Source organism: Sebastes umbrosus, chromosome 12 (genome assembly GCF_015220745.1).
Source record: "Sebastes umbrosus isolate fSebUmb1 chromosome 12, fSebUmb1.pri, whole genome shotgun sequence".
NCBI lineage: Eukaryota > Metazoa > Chordata > Actinopteri > Perciformes > Sebastidae > Sebastes > Sebastes umbrosus.
In genome coordinates, this window is record NC_051280.1 from 25,730,982 (window position 1) to 25,742,307 (window position 11,326).

An 11,326-nucleotide genomic window follows, 5' to 3' on the forward strand; every position below is an offset into this window, starting at 1 on the left:
GCAGAGCAAAAAAACGTGGTACCACCAGACGCCATCTGACTTTCGTTGCTCCTAAAGTGGTATTATGGTAAGGATGGCCTCTGAGTGAGGCGGACGACAGTTTTGCACTCGGCGGCTCACGTTACTGCAGTTTTGGAAAGGGAGGAGTGAGTGGAGGGGTACTCAGTTGGTTGCAATTTGCAACCACACTACTAGATGCCACCAAATCTACACACTATACCTTTAAATTCTGGTTCTTAATTACTTTTATCATGTTTTCATTGTAAAGTCCTTTGTAACTTTGTTTTTGAAAGGTGCTATATAAATAAAGTTAATATAACTGTCACTTGTAGCTGCAGTGGACGCTGTTCAGTGTCTGGTTTTATTGCAAGGTCACAGAATTGACAAGCTGACCGAGCAACAGGTGGGTGATTATGTCGACGCATGACTCTACAGAAAATATTATTGCTTTCAAGAAGCTTCATGAAATAAAAGCAATAAAAAGTAGTCCAATATGGATTCAAACATCCATTTATTTAAAGGATAACAACTAAATTGCCAGAATCGCCGTGTCACATCTTAACGCACTACAAAGCTTCTGTTCTTTCGCTCGCACTTTAAACAAAATAAGTAGAGAACTTCAGAAACTGGCTCAACTGTTAAAAACAGCATGTTATAATTAAAGCATGAGAAAGGAAGAGAATGTTTCTCTCTTTCATTTTTTTTTTTTCCTGTAGTGTTCAGTGGAGCCATATAAAACTAAAAGTTTTTCTGCCATTCTTCTCTGGCTATAAATGGCTACAATTATCCCACAATACATTCTTTAAGTTTCGGGATGATTTTGACTGGAGCAGTTATTTCTACATCCACTTTATTATAGATAGATGCATAGATGTATCCACCATGGTTTGGCGATGTTTATGTGTGAAATCTCCAGATGCCAAAGAACAAAAATTGCTGTCATAAAAAGGTGGTGCAGAAGTCGAAATATGTCTTTTATACGTCTGACTAGCGCTTATATGGTGCCATATCGTAATGTGATGGTAGCGCTTGAAGACGCACAGAAAAATGATATGTTTTGATATAGCATGAAAAGAGGTTTTCCTACAATTACCACCTAAAGAGACACTTCTCAGTGCTTAGTGCTTTTAGCACCCGGTCCCTCTCAGACTGTAAAGCGAGTAGCCTTTCTTCATTTAGGTGTTGCAAACCTGAAAAAGCGGTTCAGCTGACAAAGATCTATTTGACACTTCATAAACTGTGATCTCTAAAAAGGTTTTAATGACGGACAACATAATGTGCAGCCTTTTGGGGGTAAAAGGTGAGACGACTATAATTAAGGCAACTAAAAGCAAAGACATATGGAAGTGCAAAGAAAACCAAACTGTGCACTTTCATTTGTATCATCAGACTTGCTCTGACTGCTGAAAAGCATAATGTGCGATGTTTAAAAGCTCAAAACCCTCTTTCACGTAATGCATGAGAGTGGATTGAATTCTCCTAGTACTTCAGAAGTCGTTTGGAATAATAATAATAATTTATTTCCTTCCCAAAAAAACATGCCCTTAAAGACATTTTGAGCTACAATTAGACTTGGCTTATAATTTAGGGGAAAATAAAATGTTTTTTATTACTGGCATAGTCATTAGAGCCTGTCTAAACAGTGACCCAGGTTCATGTCCCTGTGCAGGCTGTTCTCGTACACTGTTGGTAGCTATACTTACGAAAAATAATGCACTGTAATTAAAAATCTATTTATATGTAATCCACATAATTGTGAAACAGGAAGTATAAAGAGTGACAAACGGTGTGCAGGGAGGAGGTCGGGGGGGATGGGCAGGTAAAAAAACACTGGACTTTCGCCCAGGAGATAAGTGTTCGTAACCTGTGCAAAACCAGAAGTCAACGTTGATTTAATTATCACGTATCTTCTGTACATTAGTTATGCCACTTCCGTAGTTACTGTAACCCAAACTATGATCTTTTCCTAAACCTAACTAAGTAGTTTTGGTCACGTAACTTCCGTACATAAGTTACGCCACTTCCGTAGTTACTGTAACCCAAACTATGATCTTTTCCTAAACCTAACTAAGTAGTTTTGGTCACGTAACTTCCGTACATAAGTTACGCCACTTCCGTAGTTACTGTAACCCAAACTATGATCTTTTCCTAAACCTAACTAAGTAGTTTTGGTCACGTAACTTCCGTACATAAGTTACGCCACTTCCGTAGTTACTGTAACCCAAACTATGATCTTTTCCTAAACTTAACCAAGTCATTTTGGTCACGTAACTTCCATACGCAAGTTACGCCACTTCTGATGTTAACTTATGATGTTATCTTTTACGAAACCTAATTTATTTTTATTGCCTAAACCTTTCCAAGTCAATCTTTTCCGTAGGAAAAAGAACGAAATCTGAGGAATAACTTTTTGTAAGATATCAAATGAACCGTTGAACCTGTGACATGACATGATAGAGCAGTGAAAAATATACTGAAGTGTCCATTAGCAAGACAATGCCTTCAAACCACGTTCAACAATTCTGTTTTCTCAGCACTCTCACCTCTCTGTGATGAGAGGCAAACACAAAAGACCAATCAATAGTGTGTCGCTTCACAACGTTCACACCAACACTTTTATTCCAGCGCCGGCCAATGCTCTTTATGGCCGATAATACGGCCCCTCATCAGTATTTATCACCTTTATCACCTTTAATGATCCGGCAGATTACGCTGCCAGGTCTGCTCTTAGACTGAATTACAGGTGTGCTTTTATCTCCCTTGTGTTGGTGTCCTTACATTTGTAGAAATAACTAGCAAAGTGCCTGTTTTTATATATGGTTTCATTATGCAGAAAGAGCCCTAAATGCTGCCCTTCTTTATCCTTCAGTCAAGCGTTTTTAACATTGAAAGAGCTCGTCATTTTTCAATAAGAAATTGCCCATAGTGTGGTTTGTTTTGCCAGGAACCATTAACCTTTGGCTCAGGCTTGAATCCACTGGACCGTTATTGGAATAACGGAATATTGGAATATTGGAATTGACTGCCACCCTTTCAGATCTATTATGACGAGAAAAACCTAATCAAGACAAGCCAGTCTCATGTTATCTGGGCAATTATGATAATGAACTATCTGTACACAATAAACGTTTCCACCTTAAAATAAGCTAAAGCCTGCAGTAATAACACCACATCCCATACCATAAAACCTGCTGCTGCATGGCTCTTTAGATTGAGACATTCAAGCATGCTGCACTCACCACATCTCAATCAGTGATAACATAACATGATTGCTTGTATGTGCAAACATACTTGGCAACAAAACTGTTCCTGATTCAGTTCTTGGAACGCCATTTTGAGGGGATTTTTTACCTCTTCATTCAGAGTAGTTACTCTCCCAGCATAAGAGGAACTGGTGGTCGAACACATGAGCCAATGCAACACCGGCAACCCCCATTTTTAAAAACCAGTTAGCCGCGTAAACAACACAAAACACGACAACAGCTCGTAACGAAACAAATGGAATACAACACGGAGAAATGGACCGACAGTGAAGGCTAACCCAATAACATTAGCACAAAGGCTAACCCAGTAACACAAAGGCTAACCCAATAACATTAGCACAAAGGCTAACCCAGTAACACAAAGGCTAACCCAATAACATTAGCACAAAGGCTAACCCAGTAACAAAAAGGCTAACACAATAACATTAGCACTTTGGCTAACCCAGTCACACAAAGACTAACCCAATAATATTAGCGCAAAGGCTAACCCTGTAACACAAAGACTATCCCAATAACGTCAGCACAAAGGCTAACTCAGTAGCAAAAAGGCTAACCCAGTAACACAAAGCACACCCACTCAGTCAAAGAATGACAGCTGGTTGAAAACGAAATCGCAAAGGTACTTTCGTGACGGTTATTTTGCTTGAGTTTGCTTGATTGTGGCATAAACATTACTAAAATAGTTAACAGAGCTTGAGAAACGTAGCCGTTTGCCGATCTCCCGTCTGGAGACGTGTATGAGTGGCGCTGGCCGGCTGATGTCACTTCAGCGTTCCTATCGGCGGTGAAAATGCAAACATAAAAAAAGCCCTTGAAGGTATGTAGCTCTCAGAAGAGCTCCCCGGTGTGCAGTTCCTCTCAGGAAGTCCACAGAACTACTTGGTCCGAAAACGCCTTATAGTCACTTTAACATCCTCAAAAAAGATGAAACGAGCCCATGAGCACAGCTGTAATATATATGGTACACTCTACCTCCCACAGTGCACCCACCACATTTTTCGTACAAATGATACCAGCTTTGGCTGCAAGTGTTGACATAAAATGTGGGATGTTTTTTTACTCAGACTGTACAGAGTCAGTGTCACTTGTTTGCACTGTCTGAATATCAGCCTGAAGGCTGCACCTCAGGGGTTTAGCCCTCTGGCAGGTGTGACCATGCTTAGACACTTTTCTCTCCAGGGAGCGAGATGCACTTTAACGCCAAGAGGAAAGGGTCAACATTCTGTTTGACTTCTATTTTTCCCATATTTATATATGTCACATGCTCCCTCCTGCCTCTCCTAGCTCTCTGTGGAGTGGGTCTGCTAACCCTGCTGGAAAATCTATGGATCCACAAAGAAATCCAATAAAGTGGAAGCGTATAGGGCTGCATGTCCTTGTCTTCACTAACTGATACAATCTTGAGCTGTGTGAGGCTGTGATGAAAGAGAGGGCTTTAATTGCCATTGATATGAACAAATGTCAATTGACCTGCAGAGATGTATACAGTGAAGACAAACAGAGTTTTCTTTTAAACAAACTATTTGTGTTTATCCTTAAAGATGCACTAACCAGTATTTTTATAATAATAATAATGGATCACATGATACGTAGAAGGTTAGGGGTTCAGAGCATGGACTGTATATAAGAAGTGGACATAGTCACTTTGACGTCACCCACTGGTTTGTGGACTGACGTTTTGAAGCCTTGAGTTCGGCATTTTGGCCGTCGCCATCTTGTTTTTTTGCAACCAGAAGTGACACGAGAGGGTGGAGCTAAGTACAGCCAAACGCTGAATAAGACATTTTAATGCGATCAAAATGTTACAATTAACTTTCATGAACTGAAAACACACTGTGAAAGTGTTAAAAGGTATAAGACGAAAACGCGGACAATTCCCAGACCGGACAACGCCGTGGTAGCAACCTGTCAATCCCAAGGTAGCCCCGCCCTAAAGCATACCCTGCTTTACGGTCTATTTGACTCTAAATGGGACCATAATTTAGTAAATGAACATCATGCTGTATTGAAGAAGACTTGAAACTAGCGATTGAGACCATAAACTCATGTTTACAATGTTTACTGAGGTAATAAATCAAGTGAGAAGTAGAGTCATTTTCTCATAGACTTCTATACAATCAGACTTCTTTTTGCAACCAGAAGAGTCGCCCCCTGCTGGCTATTAGAAAGAATGCAAGTTTAAGGCACTTCAACATTGGCTTCACTTTACAGACCCGGATTTTACCAACTGGATCAGAGTGACAAGATCACAGAGCGTGTTTCAGCTCAGTGTTTTGGCTTTACGGCCCGCAACTTTACTGTTGGCAGATGGTTCACTCTGCTCTCAAAGCCTTGTTTTTGGCGGCAGCAGGCAGTTGTTTTTAGTGGAAAAGCTCTAAAAAACCCGCTGTACACTAAAGAAAACAGACAAAGTTGGCCTCTAGCTGGTGAACACAGTGGAACATTTCGCAGCTGAAGAGTCAGATATTTCTCTCAGCAGTTGGTGGGACCAAAAATGGAGAGTGAGTACATGTATAATTATGATCAAAATGAGTAAAAGAACATTAGAACTCAAGGTCCACTAACCAGCATTTTGTGGATCTTTCAAATGCATTTCTTCCTTAGCGGATGGAGTTTGCTCAAGTGTCACAGAGGTGTTTTTTTTTTGTCAAACTACTGTTTCCAAAGTCAAGAATGAACTTTTACACTTTACTATTAAATCATTGCTCCACAGTAAAACTAGAGGTCAGAAAACTCTGCACCACTGCTCCACATCATTCATTTAAAGACACATTCTTCATCGTCTTATGATTCAGGACAGTTGAATGTTCTAAAGCTGAAGTTGAATCTTGAATCTTGGTGACAGACGTGCGGGGACATGCACTGGACTTGACACCTGTCAGTATGCCGCAAGATGCTGTGTGTTGCATCATGAATTGCCTCTCACCGGCCTCTCACAATGTATTCTCAGGCAGCTTTTGCTCGCCACCCCTCCTCGCGCCTCATCTAAGATACATTCTCGCCCCCTGCGACATGTCATGACTGGCTGTGTGTGGAGCATTGAAAGCGCGGGGCTCGACTGACACTCGTGTCCAGATAAACTAGGGATTGTGGCGGACCCGCGTATTAGATCTGTGGACAATAAATCTAGATGATGCATGGCACGGCACCTCATCCGAGCTTTCCTCCAAGCCTCGGGCATATTAAGTTGCAGAGCAGCAGTGGCCCCTCTCTCAAGGTCAATGTCAGAGGGGAGGGCGGCGGTGATGGAGGAGGAGCAGGAGGACTGGAAGAGAAGGAAGGTAGAGCAAAATGCCAATGTGATGGGTGTTTAAAATACACTTTCACAAGAGAAAAATGTTGAGTAACAAAAACATGCTGTAGCAAACCCTTAGACACAGCAATAAAGCCCCTCGTGTTTGTTGACCTTTCGTTCCTCACGCTCCCCGGTGCTCCTTTTGTTCGCCATCCCCCTTTCCTCTCCTTGACTCTGTGAGATGTTTTTGTGTTTTCTGTCTCTGACAATATGGCAGTGGTTGGAGCACTTGCATACAAAGATCTATTCAGTAGATTCTACTGTATATATGCTGTCCTCGTGGAGTATTTGAATGCAGGGCCGCGACACCTGGTGACACTCTAACCTTGAGTTTGGCATCCGTCGGGGCTGGCATAATGGCGAGACAAACACAGCGCCAGCCAAGGCCTCCATAATCTCAATGTGATGCAGGTCAGGATAAACAAATCAAATGTACTGATCCCAGGCCTGATACTGAAACAGTGACAGTCTGGAAGAGGAAATACAAAGATTTATAGAAATATACAAAGATACGAAACCGAATTGAAAAGCCCATTTCCACAAAACCATCAGACACAAACATTACTTGGGGGCAATATTTCTTAAGACTGTCTCTGATCCTGCAAACAAAAGTGACGCATTAGTCGTGAACTCAATTCACCTGCGATCATTAAAGTTAGTGCACGTTTGAAACTTTGCTTCTGATATACCACCCTAACTCTACTCCTCGCTTACGTATCCACCAGTTTCAAGAAATGTTATATGAGGCTGACTTTACTCTACAGTTCCTATATGAATACTAGATGTGCTGTACATTTTGTCTTTAGGAAAGCTACGTGTTATCCAAATGTACTGCGCACTACTAAAGCATTCTGTAGGCATCCAGCTGGTCTGGCCAAAGTTCACGTACAGTTGGGGCCAACCATGCCGAGATGCGTCGCGACAGGCACGGCCGATTCAAAAACGCTTTTGCAAAGTGTGTCGGGCAAAACAGCGGTGCACCTGTGGAGCAGGGCTGCGTGCTTGCAACCAGGCGATCAAATGTGATTAACGGGAAAATGTGGTCTGTCTCTCTCTCTCTCAAAGACAGTAGCCTACATGAAATCACAACATGACATATGAATTCCCCCTTCCCTCTCAAACTGTGAGACAAGGCAAAGGAAAGTTTGAAGCAACAGGATAACTAGTGATATCCCCAACTGAGAAACAATGAGCTGTGGAGCCGTCGCTCGAGGGAGAGGAGAGAGGAAGATATCCTCAAGATTGTAGATGCTGCACAAAATGCTCAGAGAGAACAATAAAAAGTCTAAAGGAAGGGCCGACTGGTGAGCAGAGACTCCACCTGTTTGAAAATAAAGACTCTAGGCTTAATGAAAAGTAATTGGAGGCTGAATCTGCAGCTGTCCTCTGACTTCATTTTAGGTTCAAATCTTCATCTGTAATTGCAGATCAGGATGCGGGAAAGCCCAGGAGACGACTACACAATCACAATAAACAGGCTAGGGAATGCAGAAACATAAAACACTTTAATGAAAGAAATGGGCACAATGACTGCTGGTCAGTCAATTGTGATAACTCTAGCAAATGTTGTAAGTCGGTGTCGATGTGACCTCTCAGTGCACATGGAGTCAGGACATGTGGCGCTGTAGTTCTGGCTAGAACAGGGGTGTCAAGTGTAGGCTACTGTTCATGCAAGAGCAGCCATTGGAAAATATTTTTGTCAAAAAGAAGAAAAGTGGAAACCGAGTGTCGGGTTTTCCAAGAAAAATAGACCAGTTCCTATTTCTTCACAGAGGTAAATGTGAAGCCAGTGTGATTGATGTGTTTCAGTGCTCAAGGAATCAAATTTTCGGCGCCACTATCAGACTCATCATGGCGTAAAATACAAGAACTTGCAAAGGACAACTTAGAAGATGAGAGATCAGCGAGACATCTCATCATCTCTTTTGTTAATGGATTGTTCATTAATTGTGAACGTTTTCAGAAAGTATTTCTCAAGGGACCAGCCCACTTGAGATCAAATTGTGTGTGGCCCATGACCTAAAATGAGTTTGACACTCCTGTAAGTAGAATATTGGAAGAGACTGACAAAAGGTATGTTGGACAGAATTAATACCATAGTATGATAATAACAGTCCATAACAAATCAAATATACGGGATAATAACCATAAAACAACATTGCGGTCGCACCTTTTCTCTGATTTACACCTAACATAGATCCTCCGTGTTGCCCTTCTAACCCCATTTGTACTTTATTTTCCTGAACATCTCCCCGGAGAGTTGACCTAGAAATCCAACTAAAATACCAACTGCCCGATCCCACGGAGATGATTAGATGGGGGCGGTATTCACGATAGAACCCAAGTGTCTTAATTCAGCCCAATTACAGGTAGGACTGCATATGGGGAAGATGTCAGAGTAAATGTCACCGTACAGTTTCCACGGGTAATTACCTTGCTTCGGTGTAACAAGGGGGCTATTTGGTGCGAAGGGATTAGAACGGACCATGAAGGGGAAGTGGAAGATTCCCATCGGATTCGGAACTTTCCACAGGGCACATTTTTTTCTCCCCGGCAACGCGTAATTAAAGAACACTGCTTTAACACCAAATGCCAACGTTTGACCACAAGGAATTGCATTTAATTACCAACTAATTGCTGACATTTTGAGCGCTGTGCTTGACTATTTTGGGTGAATCATATTGTGGGTGTCAGTGCTGTATTGTACAAGTTAGAGCTGGGCAATATGACGATATATATGTATGTATATATCGTCAAAAGATATAAAATGCTTATCGTTTCTATTTTTCCTTTATCTTTTCTATCGTGATGTCGAAAAACCAGCGGCCAAACTGGTATTATTTACGTCATTTGGACGACGCTTTACGTTCTTTGTATGTGGGAGCCGGAGTGAACAGCTGTTTTGTTTCAAGAGGGTCAACATGCAGACACTTTCTCAGACTCAGCCCAACTAAAACAAAACATAATATTTGCTCCAATTCTACCTCCTGCTGCTTTAAAGTCTGCCACCTGTCCTGGAAAACGAATTTATCAGCTGTTTTTGATTCACATTACATTTCTTATCTAAACATGCCAAACCTGTTTAGGTAAAGTATAGGCTCTGCCTATATCTTAATTTAGTTATTGAATTACCAGAAAACATGCTATATCGTGATTAGGACTGCCAATCAATTAAAATATTTAATTGCAAATAATGGCATGATTGTCCATAGTTAATCACACATTTTTTATCTGTTCAAAATGTATCTCAAAGGGAGATTTGTCAAGTATTTAATACTCTCAACGTAGGAGTGGTTAAATATGCTTGCTTTATGCATGTGCTGTAATGTATTTATATATTTATTATCAAAAATCAATTAACAACACAAAACAATGACAAATATTGTCCAGAAACCCTCACAGGTACTGCATTTAGCATAAAAAATATGCTCAAGTCATAACAAACTGCAGCCCAACAGGCAACAACAGCTGTCAGTGTGTCAGTGTGCTGACTTCACTATGACTTGCCCCAAACTGCATGTGATTATCATAAAGTATTGTGTGAACTTTGACAGCCCGATCGTGATATCTATCGTTATCAACATATGAAAAGACCTACAGTATATCGGGATAGAAGATTTTGGCCATATCGCCCAGCTCTAGTAGTACAAGTATGGCAGCAGAAAGCATCCAAAAGAGACTTCTGCGTTACCTGCTGACAGATGCAAACTGTTCTCTGAGGAAGTCATTAGACCTTTGCATCTGCTTACTGTTTACTTTAAAAACTTAACACAGTATTCTTAATGTGAGACTGCCTCATTTAATTTAGGACATGCTGTTCTTTGCCCAAAATAACAAAAAAGCATAGCACTTTATTTGTTAGCCGCAGTAGCAGATGAGAGATTAGCGGACCAGTTGGACCAGATTATGTTATGTATTGTTTGACTGAGAAAGCAGCACAGGATGTGCTGTCTGCAAACAAGTGTTGCTGCTTCTCTGCTAGAATATATGGACACTATGAGGGGAGATGCCTGACACTCATCGTGTTTTAGCATTTCTCTGCTCCTCATTATTCCAGTGTGAAACTGCCATGCCTGCAGTGTATGTTTTCAGTGCTGACAGATGGAAAAAAAAAAATATATGATGATTCTATTTCACAGATAGAATCAACCAAAACAGAAAAAAAAGGTCATCGGACAGCGGAAAATCTACTTAAATTGATTTCCTCTGTGGAAAATAAGCAGCTTACATGCCAAATATCCAAACCTCTGGATATCCGTGACAGATTGTAAAGCCCCCTGAGGCAAATTTGTGATTTGTGATACTGGGTTTATATAAATAAAATTGACCTGACTTGACAGCCCGGAGTCACGCCGAGTTTACTTTTACTGCTCCAAAGTGACCTCATCACCATCTTCTGGTCTAAATGGAGTCGCCTGGAAATCTAATCTTTCACACAGGAGTGATTCAGCCTGTGTGTGTGTGTGGCTAAATCTAGACAATGAGTCAGCGCCTCATTTCCATGTGGGATGTACAGCAGTATATTCTTAAGACTTCCCTCTGTGCCGAATAATGAACAATGGACTTTATTTTAAAATAAACTTAAAGACAGGTATGGAGGCTGTAAGTCAAAAAATCTTCATTTCTAGTTCTAGTCACCTGGTGCACGTTATTTATTAGACTTTGGATAGTAAATGGCCCTGAGCTCATATCAAATCAAATATGAATGAATATTCTGTTACTGTAATGCCTATTTCTCTCCTCAAATGTTGTCAGAAACATCTGGTAG

The 11,326-nt window shown here is 41.0% G+C and overlaps 1 long non-coding RNA gene across 2 annotated transcripts in view; it reads right to left on the reverse strand.

Annotated features, from left to right (window-relative positions):
- Nucleotides 1-11,326, reverse strand: part of LOC119498544 — a 192,966-nt gene that overhangs the window by 72,996 nt on the left and 108,644 nt on the right. The window lies entirely within an intron of this gene.